This window comes from Chiloscyllium plagiosum, unplaced genomic scaffold (assembly GCF_037043375.1).
Source record: "Chiloscyllium plagiosum isolate Xiang-an unplaced genomic scaffold, Cpla_swu_hap1 HiC_scaffold_14, whole genome shotgun sequence".
Taxonomy (NCBI): domain Eukaryota; kingdom Metazoa; phylum Chordata; class Chondrichthyes; order Orectolobiformes; family Hemiscylliidae; genus Chiloscyllium; species Chiloscyllium plagiosum.
The window spans coordinates 98,329,568-98,342,383 of NW_028270152.1; positions in this window are offsets into that span (position 1 = coordinate 98,329,568).

The following is a 12,816-nucleotide window of genomic DNA, read 5'->3' on the forward strand; positions in this document are numbered from 1 at the left end:
ACCTCCATGAACACGGTTAGTTTAGTGATTGAAAGGGATAGGTATATGCCATAGGGCACGAGTTATCAATGGGGGAAGGGCACCTGTAATACGATTAGGCAGGACTTAGGATGCATAGAGTGGGGTAGCAATATGCAGGGGATGGTGAAAATCGAAATGTGAAGCTCGTTTGGAGAACATACATCGCGTGTCCTTGAATAGCATGCCCCTATCAGGCAAGGAGGAAGTGATAATTTAAGGGAACCGTGGTTTACTACAGAAATCACATCGATTGTTAAGCAGAAGGAGGAGGCTGATATGACGATGTGACGATGAGACGATGGAGAATTACAGATTAACTCGGAAGGATTTAAAGAGATAGTTAAGAAGAGCAAAGAGAAGACATTTGTAGTCTTTAGCATGTCGAATAAAAGAGAATCCTAAAGCTTTGTATAGGTACGTTAGGAAGAAAAGGATAACTAGGGTAGGAATAGAGCCAGTCAAAGACACAAGTGGGAATTTGAGTGTGGATTCTGTGGAGATTGGAGAGGTGCTAAACGAACATTTCTCATTGGTTTTCTCTCAGGAAAAGGTAAATATTATAGAGAAGGTGAATGAGATACGAGATATTTAATTGAAAGAATCTAGGTTAATAAGGAAGATGTTTTATCAATTCTAGAAGGGTTGAAAGTGAAAACGTCACCTGAGTCGGATGGGATTTATTCGAGCATTCTCTGGTGCGCTAGGGAGGAGTTGTTGGAGCTTTTGGCTTTGATATTTGAGTCTTTATTGTCTACAGGTTTAGTACCAGAGGACTGGAGGATTGCAAATGGTGTCCCTTTGTTCAAGAAAGGCAGAACAGATGACCCAGGCAATTATAGACCAGTGAGTCTATTGTCTGTGTAGGAAAAGATTTGGAAAGGATTATAAGAGATAGGATTTATGATCATCTAGCAAGCAACAATTTGACTGCAAATTGTCAACATGGTTTCCTCAATGGCAGGTCGTATCTCACAAACCTCATTGAGGGATTTGAGAAGGTAACCACGCATGTAGATGAGGGTAGGACAGTTGACGTGGTTTACATGGACTTCGGTATAACCTTTGATAAGGTTCCACATATTAGGCTGTTGGAGAAAATGCAGAGGCATGGAAACGAGTGTGAGTTAGCAGTTTGGATTAGAAACTGGCTTTCTGTAAGAAGGCAGCGCGTGGTGATTGATGGAAAATATTCGGTTTCTAGTGGTATGCCACAAGGATCTGTTTGGGAGCACTGTTGTTTGTCATTTTTATACATGACTTAGATGCAGGCATACATGGATGGCTTAGTAAGTCTGCAGATGATACTAAAGTCGGAGGAGTAGTGAACAGTATGGAAATAATTTGCGGGTTGCAGGGGGTCTTGGATAAACTGCAGAATTGGGCTGAGAGGTGGCAAATAGAGTTCAATGGATAAACACGAGGTGATTCACTTTGGGAAGAATACCAGGAAGGCAGAATACTGGATCAATGGAAAGATTCCTGGTGGTGTGGATGTGCAGAGGGATCTTAGTGTCCATGTACATAGATCCCTGAAAGTTGCCACCCAGGTTGTAATGCTGTTAAGAAGGCAAACGGTGTGTTAGGTCTTATTGGCAGAGGGATTGATTTCCGGAGCCGAAATGTCACACTGCAAATATACAAACCGCTAGTGCGGCCTCACTTGGGAATATTGTGTACAGATCTGGTCGCCCCATTACAGGAATGATGTGGAAGCATTGGAAAAGGTGCAGAGGAGATTTACCAGGATGTTGCCTGCTCTTGAGGGAAGGTCTTTATGTGGAGAAGCTGAGAGACCTGGGTCGGTTTCACTTGGAGATAAGAAGGCTAAAGGGCATTTTATAGAGACATAAAAGATGATCAAAAGATTTGCTAGAGTAGACAGTTAAAGCCTTTTCCCTCAGATGATGATATCAGGTTGTACGAGGGGACATAGGATTAAGATTGATGTCAGAGGCAGGTTCTTTAATCAGAAAGTGGTAAGAGCGTGTAATGCCTTGCCTGCCAATGTACTTAACTCAGCCACATTAGGCGGATTTAAACAATCCTTGGATATGCCTATGGATGATGATGAGATTGTGTAGGAGGAGTTTCTTAGATTGGTTCGCAGGTCGGTATAACATCGAGGAGCAAAGGGCCTGTTCTGCGCTGTATTGTACTATGTTCTAGAAACACTTATATCTTTCCCCATTCAGTAACCACACCTAGACACTACAGCCCTCTTCATCTCTGTAACCTCCTCTACCCACTTCATCCTTCTCTATTTTTGTAAAACTCCTCCAGTCGCTCTACCCATCCATACCTCCATGAACGTCATCCATCATCGACTGTCTTCCTGACCTCTGTCACCTCCTCTAGCCTCTCCACACCTCCCTATATCGCTGACATCCTCCAATACCTAAACCTATTCTTATCTGCATAACCTCCACCAACGCATACATATTCCAGCCCTCCACCCCTATTGATCTATCTAATGTCCTGCAGCATCTTCAGTCCTTCATATCATCGTGACTTCCTTCATCACGGATATCCTTCTAAATCTCTGGAACCCACTCTGGCAATTACATACAACCCTCTCGCTATAAACTCCACAAACTTCTCCGCTCCTCCTTCCCTTTGGAAACGCTTACAGCCCCTACAGCCTTCACGAAGTTTGTAAAGTCTTCTAGCACATACACCCGTCCGTATCTCGGGAATCTCCCTGTTCTGTTGCAGCTTCCCCACACCTGTGACACCCTCCTGAAACTATTGCTCCATTCACTGTAACCTCATTTAACCTGAAGCTCCTCCATATCTCTGTGAAGTTTTCGCTGAATTCATTGACAGTGCATCCACAATCTTTGGAATGGCGAATACTGAAAACGCTGAGACCATTTTAGGGATTTGTTTTCACATCATCTTAGTCCCAGATAAGTTGCCCCTTATCGTGAGATCTTGTCATCATGTTTTGGATTCCCAAACCCACAGGCATAGTTTCTCAGCATCTGCCTTATCAATCTCTCTCCACTCAGAACCTTTTGCACCTCAATCAAATCACTTCTCCATTTCCTGAGACTCAAGAATATCGACTAAATCTAGTCACAAACGCAGCAAGGGAAACTCAGATGCCAAACAGTGAAACATTATTGTATTATTTATTGATAGGTATCAGACATTGCTGGCTGGGCCATCATTTATTGCCCATACATTGTTGTTCTGGACATGGTGGCCGTGCGCTGCCCATTTGAACTGTTGCAGTCACTTTGGTGCAAGGTCACCCACAATAATGTTAGGGAATGAAAGGCAGCATATTCATCGAGCATATTCATCGAGTGACACCCGTGAGACTGAGATATAGTTCCCAGTCGGAATGGTAACTTGCAGGGTTAGTGTTTCTGTAGATCTGTTGCCCTTGCTACTTCAGATGATCAAGGCTTGGAAGGTGCTGTCGAATGGACTTCGCTAAATATCTGCAATGTATCTTGTAACTGGAACACACTGTTTCCATTAATAGTTCATAGTGGAAGTAGTGAATGTTGTGGATGTCGTGGCAATCAAGCTGAACTACACATGTACCCTTTCTTATACATGGGCAGCATAGCTGTTTGAGTTATGGTCTTAGCTACTTTTTGGCAATACGACTTCAATTTGTTTCTTTCAGTGAATCCATGTAATTTAAATAAACAATTATCTGCTGAAATGAGTTTGTAATTGGCTGCATGGTCGCTGTGCCATTGCAATGTGGAACACAATATGATCAGGACAGGATGCGGTTGTTGAACCCCTTGCGCCTGTTCCACAATTTAAGCAGATTATAACTGATTTGTTACATAACTCATTTTGCCTGCTTTTGGCCCAAATCTGTCACGACCCTTCCTTCGCAAAAGGGTTTCTACCTCAGGTATTCAGGTGTAAACAAAGAACGAAACAATACCAACCAAAACAGGCAACAAGAAGGATATTGAGTGGATAACCAAAACGTGTCAACGCAGTGTTGACGACAGCAGGCTGTTGAGGGACAATTTGATGATGGAATAATATCCTTCACTTCTTGCTTTTGCTTCAGTTGAGAATATTTTCTTCAACAAAGATAATCATGCAGCTTTTCAATGTAAGAAATAAAAGATTTAGATTGTGTTTGGCATGTGTCAAGGAGGTTGCAAAGGAAAAGTGGGAAATTGGGTGGAGGTAATAAAGCTCATTTCAAGAGACAGTAACAACATTATGGCCTTCTTTACTCTAACAATACTATAATTATGAATGAACTTGTATGGTTTAATTATTTACGAAAAGACAGGAAACGGAGTGAAGAATTTACAGTTAATTTTTGTGTGGGAATGTGTGCGGTGGGGAAGCTGTAAATATTTATGAAAATTAAACGGGCCTCCACATGGGCAAGGTCATTAAAACTGACATATGGTGCAGAAACGTGAAGTTATCCACTTTTTTGAAGAAATTAATGGAAATGATATTTCGTTAATTGTGAAACGTTGAAAAGTATAGCTATAAATAAAACCCAAAGTTTCCTTGCCCATAAGCTGCTGATGTCTAACTTACAGGTGCAGCAAGCTATTTGGAACGACAGTGGAATGAGAACCTTCATTGTCAGAGTGTGTCAGCACAAGAGAAGAGATGTCTTGCTTCAATTGGAGAGGAACTTGGCCAGACTGCACCTGGAGGAATCTGTCCAGTTTTGGTTCTTTCTCTCTGTAAATATTTTATTGCCATAGAGAGAGGAAAGGGAAGGTTCAATAAGCTTCTACCAAGGACAATGCTATCAAAGAGGTCCATGATAAACTTGGCATGTGTTCCCTGGTGTTTCAAGAAATGAAAGTTATTTTCATTGGAAGTTACAGAATACTGATTAGAGTCCTGATTCTAACTAATTTCTGGCTATTCGTGTACCATTTATAAATTTAGTTGTATTCTGAACTGTGTCTCACTCCAATGGGAGGCAGGTTGATGTTATCACAAACACAGGAACAGAAGCAGACTGGATACCATAAGGCATAGGAACAAAGTATGCCCAGCAGCTCACCGAGTATGTTCTGCTTTTCAGTTCAATGATGTTTGTTCTTATAATCCCCAACTCCACTTTCCTGCATTTTCCCCGTCACCTATGATTTACTGACTGAATAAAAATATGTCTCTACGCCTTGAACATATTTTCAAAGTCTTCGGTATTTGTTTCCCTCACTGATATGAGACTTGGTACTCTTTATTTGTCTTGTGTATTTCTAGCACACTTTGTTGAATTGAAATTAGAGGCCGACCTCTCTTATCGTACCTCCACGCTGTTCAAAAGCACAACAAATAAATAAAGCTCAGAGCCTGTTATTATCTCCCTCTTCTTTCATATCAGTTTAAGGTAACGTTAATACAGACCTGGGGATTTGTCCACTCTTTACTCTGTAAAAACTTCCAGTTCTTCCTCCCAATCTCTAACAATCTGTTAAAGGGTCACACAGTCACTCTCCCTGAATGCAGGTACGCCTTCGCCCAAGTGAAGACGGATATGAAATACGTGTTTCACGTATTTTCTGGCTCTGTGCACAGGCTGACTCCTTGATCCATAATAATTGCCATTCTTTCCCATGTTATCCTCTTCCCCAGATATGTGGATAGAGTATCTTGTGCTTCTGACTAATCTTACCCGCAAATGTTTTATCACACCATCTTTATTCTCTTCTACTGATGTCCTTAACTTTAGCGCTGCACTTTCTACATTACTAAGGGAATCCATTGATCTGCTCACTTTATAGCTGATTAAAGCTACTCTTTACTTTGTTATTCAGCTCTGAATATTTGCAGACGTCAGCGTGTCTCTGGGATCGATTTCCTAAGCTTGATCTTAGATTGTAACATATTGGGCCCATACTCTCATCAATTCCATTTTGAGCATGTGCACTCGTCCCCACTCCACGCTGTTCGAAGACAGCTTTACCCAGAAGTAAATGTACCCAGACAACTTTGGCCAGATCCGAAATTCTAATCAACTCTGCCTACCCAATCCAAAACCTTATATTTTGAAGATTTTTTTTTTTTTTGCCTTTTCTTTAAGGAACTTAAATATATGATGTTATGGTCATTGGTCCTAAAATTCTCTCCTAATCCTGCCTCGAACATATGACTGGCTTCTTTCTCCACAATAAGACCCAGCAATGCATTGTTGTATCTTCTACTTGTTGATATGAGAAGTTCTCAGCAATAAATTTCATCATACTTGTCTCCGTTTAAAAGCACATGACTACCCAATAAATGTTGGATATTGAAAAGCATAAATAGAATTACCTTCTTATTGTTTTATATACGACAGTAATTGGTGACACAATAGCTCCTGTACTTTCTTCTAATTGGGCGTCTTAATATGACCATAGCAATGTATCTGTCATCTTTAGATTAGATTAGATTACTTACAGTGTGGAAACAGGCCCTTCGGCCCAACAAGTCCACACCGCCCCGCTGAAGCGCAACCCACCCATACCCCTACATGTACCCCTTACCCAACACTACGGGCAATTTAGAATGGCCAATTCACCTGACCTGCTCATCTTTGGACTGTGGGAGCAAACCGGAGCACCCGGAGGAATCCCACGCAGGCACGGGGAGAACGTGCAAACTCCACACAGTCAGTCACCTGAGGCGGGAAATGAACCCGGGTCTCTGGCGGTGTGAGACAGCAGTGCTAACCACTGTGCCACCGTGCCGCCCACTTTGTATTCCAGTCTCTATCCACGAAGCCTCAATTGAAGACCCTTCCACAACATCATCCCTCTTTACTGCAGTAATTGAATCCTTACTTAGTAAAACCAAATTTTGTCCAGCCTACAGTTCCTGTACTACAGAATATTAAGTTGTCAATCCTGATCTCCTTCAACCATATCTCTGATGGCAAAAATGTCACTCCATCCAAAGTACACCTGCCTATCTCTGTACGCTCCTGCAGACCCTCCCAATTTCTGTATCCTAGTCAAAACTCGACACATTTCCCAATCTCTGTAACATTCAACAGCCCCCTACAAGTCTCCCGATCTCTGCAATCTCGTCCAGCCCCAACAACACTCCCCATCTCTGTAATCTCCTACAGTCACTACACACCTCCCTATTTCTGTAATATTTCCACTCATCCACCCCAACTGATCTCCAGCATCTCCAGCATCTCACGTCGATCCACAGGGCTGGAACTCACTCTCGGAATTACATACCTCGCTATCGCTATAAAAACCTCAAGCTCCTCCTGTCATCCCTATTGTTGTAAACTCTTCCAGCACCTACAGCCTTCTCTAACATCCAGCCCGTAAACCCGTCACTATCCAGGCAATCTCTCTGTTCTATTACAGCTTTCCTATATCTGTGACATCCCCCTGCTCTTATATCTCCCTATTTCTGTAAGCTCCTCTGACCTTGAGCTGCTCCTATGTCTGAGCTTTTCACTGTTTTCATTCACAATGCATCTACCATTCTTAAGATGGCGAATACTGAACACTCTAATATCCTTTGATTTCACATCCTCTCAGAGCCAAATAAATTGCCCGTTATCCCAAGACCCTGTTATCGTGTTTTGGACTCCCTGACCCACAGAAATAATATTTCAGCATCTGCCCAATCCAGCCCTTGCAATTCAAAATCTTTTATATTACAATCAAATCACGTATCCATTTCCTGAAACTCAAAAATATAGACCAAGTTTATTCCAACAGTGAAACCCAGATTGCAAGCTGTTGAAACATTAGTGCATTATTGATTGATAGGTATCAGCCACTGCTGTCTGGGCCATCATTAACTACACATAGACTGTTATTCTGGACAAGGTGGTGGTGCGCAGCCCACTTGAGCATTTGCAGTCAATTTGGTGCAGGGACACCCACAATAATTTGAGGGAAAGAAAGCCTGGATATTCATCAAGTGAAACCCATGCAATAGAGATGTATTTCCGTGTCAGGACAGTCACGGACTTTATGTGTAACTTGCAGGGGGTGGTGTTTCCATGGATTTGTTGCCCTTGATGTTGCAGATCGTCATGGCTTGGAAAGTGTTTTCGAATGAACTTTGGTAAATATCCACAATGTATCTTGTTAGATTCACTGCTTCCATTGAGAGTTAATGGTGGAGGCAGTGAATGGTGTGGATGTGGTGGCAACCAAGTTAGACAGCAAATGCACCCTTCCTTATACATGGACAGCATTACGTTTCCGGGTATGTTTCTAGATTTTTTTTAGCAATATGAATTCATTTTGTCGTGATCAGCGACTCCATCTGATTTAATTCGTCATTTATCTGTTGAAATGAATTTGGAATTGGCAGTATGGTCACCATGTCATTTCAACATAGAACACAAGACCATAGGAACAGGAAGAGGTTGTTGAACCCTTTGTACCTGTTCCGCAATTTAAGGAGATTATAATTGATTTGTTGCCTAACTCTGGTTTACCTGCCTTTGGCTCAAATCTGTCACGACCTTTTCTTTGCAAAAAGGTTTCAATCTCAGTAAATAAGGTATAAACAAAGAACTGGACAACACCAACCAAAACAGGGAACAAGACAGATGTAGAGTGGGTAACCTGAAGGGTATCAAGTCAAACTTGACGAGAGAAGCTGCAGAGGGTCAATTTGAATGCCGGGGTGATGTACTTAATCCATTGCCTTTTCTTCAGTTGAGAATATTTACTGAGAGGAGATTGTTCTTCAACAAAGATTGTTATATTGCTTTTCAGAGAAAGAAGTAAAATAAGTAGATTGTATTAAAGATGAGTCAGGGAGGATACAGTGGAAAGGCATGATAATGGGTGGAGGTAATGATGCGCATGTGAAGAGCCTGTGAATGCACACTGGGCCTCCTGCGCCCTACCAATTCTAGCATTACGAATGTACTTGACGGATTAATTACTAGTGAAAAGACAGTAAACAGAGTGTAGGATTCTTGTGTGGGAACGAGTGCAGTAAGGAAGCTGTTAAGATTTATGAAGATTGAATAGGTGTCCACATGGGCAAGATCAGTGCAAATGTCTATCATGTGGAAACAGAATGTTATCCAACTTTTTGGCGAAATTGTTGTGCAGTATAATTCTTAAATCTTAAAATGTTGGAAAGTACAGTTTTAAATAAACCTAAGTTTTAAATAAACCTTGTCTATAAGTTGCTGGCGTCTAACATACAGCTTCAGCAAACTAGTTGGAATGTCAGTGGTATGTGAACTTCTGTTGTCAGAGGATTTCAGCACAGGATGAGTGACATCTTGCTTCATTTGAGCAGGAGCTTGGCCAGATTGTATATGAAGGACTATTTGCAGTTATGATTCTTTATCTCAGTAAATATATTATTGCCACAGAGGGATGGCAAGCAGGTTCAATAGACTACTTCCAAGGAAAATTCTCTCAAAGAGGGCCATGACAAACTCGGCCTGTGTTCCCTAGTGTTTCAAAAAATGAGACTACATTTCATTTAAAGTTATAAAATACTAATTGGCTTCCTGATTTAAACGTATTTATGGCTATCGGTATATTATTTATAAATTCCTTGAAATAGTCAGCTGCATTCTGAACTGTGTCTCAGAGAGCGGTTGTTCCTGCGAACACAGGGATAGTAGCAGACTGGATACCATAAGACATAGCAACAACAGTAGGCCCAGCAGCTCACCGAGTATGTCCTGCCTTTCAGTTCAATGATGTTTGTTCTGATAATCCTCAACTCCATTTTCCTGCATTGTCCTCATAACCTTTGATTCATTGATTAAACATATGCCTCTCAGCCTTGAAGATACTTAATGATCCAGGCTCAATAGCTTTCAGAATCTTGTATAATTGTTTCTCTCTCACTGATATGAGATTTGGTAGTTTCAATTCTCTCGTTTGTTTCTAGCACTCCTTGTTGAACCTACAATTGATTGCAATCCTGTTCTATCGCACATCCTCTGTGGCAAAGCACAGTGAAAAAAAGAGGGTCAGAGCCTGTAACTTCCACCTTCTTTTCCCATGTCAGTTAAGATACAGCTTATCCAGATCTGGGGATGAATCCACTTTTTATTCTGCTACTCTTCACTATTCCAAAAAGCCTTCCTCCAAACTCAAGACTGATATGAAGGACGTATTTAACATATTGTCTGGATCCGCGCACAAGTTGTTTCCTTGATCCCTAATACTCCTCCATTCTTTCCCGAGTTATCCACTTCCCCAGGTATAGCGATAGAACACCCACTGATGTTTTATCACGCCCCATTTTTGCTTTTCTATTGATCTCCTTAATTTCAGTGTTACACTTTCTACCTTCCTACAGGGATTCCATTCATCTGCTCACTTTATAGCTGCTTTAAGCTTCTCTTTACTTTGTTATTCAGCTCTGAATATTTGCAGATGTTTAAGGTTCGGTGGGCTGGTTTCCTTCATTGGATCTTAGATTGTAAAATATGGGCTGATATTCTCATCAAATCCATTTCGAGTACGTACACCCCTCCCCACTCCACGCTGTTCGACTACAGTTTTACCCAGAATTAGTTTTGCAACATTTAAAAGATATCTGGATGTGTATATGAGGAGGAAGGATTTGGAGGAATATGGGCCAGGTGCTGGCAAGTGGGTCTAGATTAGATTGGGTCCAACAATGCACCATCCCTTGTTGTATATGCTTCATGCTGATATAAGAAGCTCTCAGCAATAGATTTCAACATATTTGTCCAGTCTTTAAAGTAAGTGACTGTCCCAATAAATGTCGGATATTGAAAAGCATAAACAGAATTACCATCTCATTGTTTTATACACGACAGCAATTGGTTACACATTGACTCATGTATTTTCTTCTAACTGGGGATCGATAGTATGACCCTAGCAATTATCTGTCATCTTTTTATTCCAAACGCTATCCTCGAAGTCTCAGTTGAAGGCCTGTCCAAGATATTGCCCCTCTTAACAGCAGTAATTGATTCCTTAATTAATAAAACAACACCAATTCCTGCTTGTAGTTCCTATGCTACAGAATATAGAGTTGCCAATCCTGACTTCCTCCAACCACATCTCTGATGGCAAAAATGTCAAAATTTCACATGTCAGTCTATTCCCTTATCACATCTGTCTGACATGAAATAATCCTAGCACCAAGGTAAAGTACATCTAGCCTGGAAGATAACACCAGGAACAGTCTGTACCTCGTCTGTACTTCGGAGTTCTATAACCATTCACTGTTTGTTGTCAGGCTTCCCAATCTATGAACCAAAACTGTAAATCTAAGACTGTAAGAAGCAATATTTGTTGAATTATACATATATATATTTTAAATTGATGCATTAAATGCCACTTTCCCAAACTGAGCGATCACCTCCACATACCATGAGTTTCTGGTGATTAATTTCCCGACCCACCCCCCCCCCCCCCCCCCCAGTGTGCAGATGGGACAGCCCTCAATAATGGGCCGCGTTGATTAAGTCTCTCCATAAGTGCATGAGCTCCCAACGATGGTGCTGGCGTGTGCAGGGTACCGGCTTGTGCTGACCCTTTGTGAACAATAATCACTCTCCCTCTCGTCATGCAAACCTGCCTCTCATCATGTGGCATTTCTCACAGAAAATGGTTACTGGCTTCCTGTGTTTTCCATTCCCTGATCCCCAGGACATCGGGAATCAAACTGGCTCAGGAAGTCAGCACCATATGTCGCCCTGAAATGAAAAACAGTCAGTGAGTGGTTTGAACAGCCCATTATGGAGTGGACCAACTGTGATTAAGCACAGACTGTTTCTCCCAGGTAGTGGATTCACATCAATTGGTGAACGGGGGAGGGAGTGAGATGAGAAAGCTCGGGAGGGGTGTTAGGCCGAGACTTGCACTTATGGTGCCCATTGTTACATTCAACTGAGTGTCAGTACAGTGAGTGTGTAGTGACATACGTCAGACAAAATCCACACAGTTCAGTTGTTAAAGTGGTTCTCGGCTTGGCAGTTGCTGCTGTTTCCCTCGATGCAGTCTGCAGAACTGATCTCGATCGAAACCCATTCAAAAGCAGGTTGGGAGACCGTTGTATTAATCTTTGGCCATCTGCACAGAAGTTCAATTTTATTTTGACACTGATGAATGTGAAGTTGACATACACTGCTTATTGCTTTAGAATGTTTACTGTGAGACACAGTGTGCTACTGGATACAGTAAAATTGTGAATTTCTTCATCCTGGGTTTTGTGCAGGGTGCTAATATGTGTAATCTAGGAGGCAGGCCAGATGCTGTCAAGTGGCTTGTGCAGTGTGTTCTGGCAAGACGTGCCCATACATCTTCTCCCTGGAGCAGGCTGAGACTGAAGATAAATCTCGAAGACCTGATTGCTGGTCAGTCATCGGTACCTAATTTGGACAACATTTGTGTCTACACTGAGACCAGCGATAGCTATTGGTTAGTATTCACCTGTCCAGGATGGGCTACAAATGATCTTTTTTTGTGAAAGTATGTTTGAATGACTGCCCTGACCCAGGTTGTCTCTGGACAGGTTGAAGAGCAGACCAGTGTGTCACTCAGATTACAGACAACTGTGAGTTCCAGTAGCACTATGCCTAAATTCAGATCCTTTGGAATCTATTAATTATGTAGGTCGTGACGGCAAGTGATGAGTTTCCCGATATGAACAATAATAAAATATGTCCTGTATTTTGTAAATTGGGGACAACAATACCAAGTGAGCTCCGACTATTTCACATAACAATGCTTGCATTATCTCTGAGAACAACTACATTGTTACGATATGTTTGGAACTAAAACATAAACTCAGTGCAATACTTTATGATGCAAAAATAAAAGAAAACTACGTGTTATTTTGTATTGAATATTTGCCTCATTTTTGTACAAT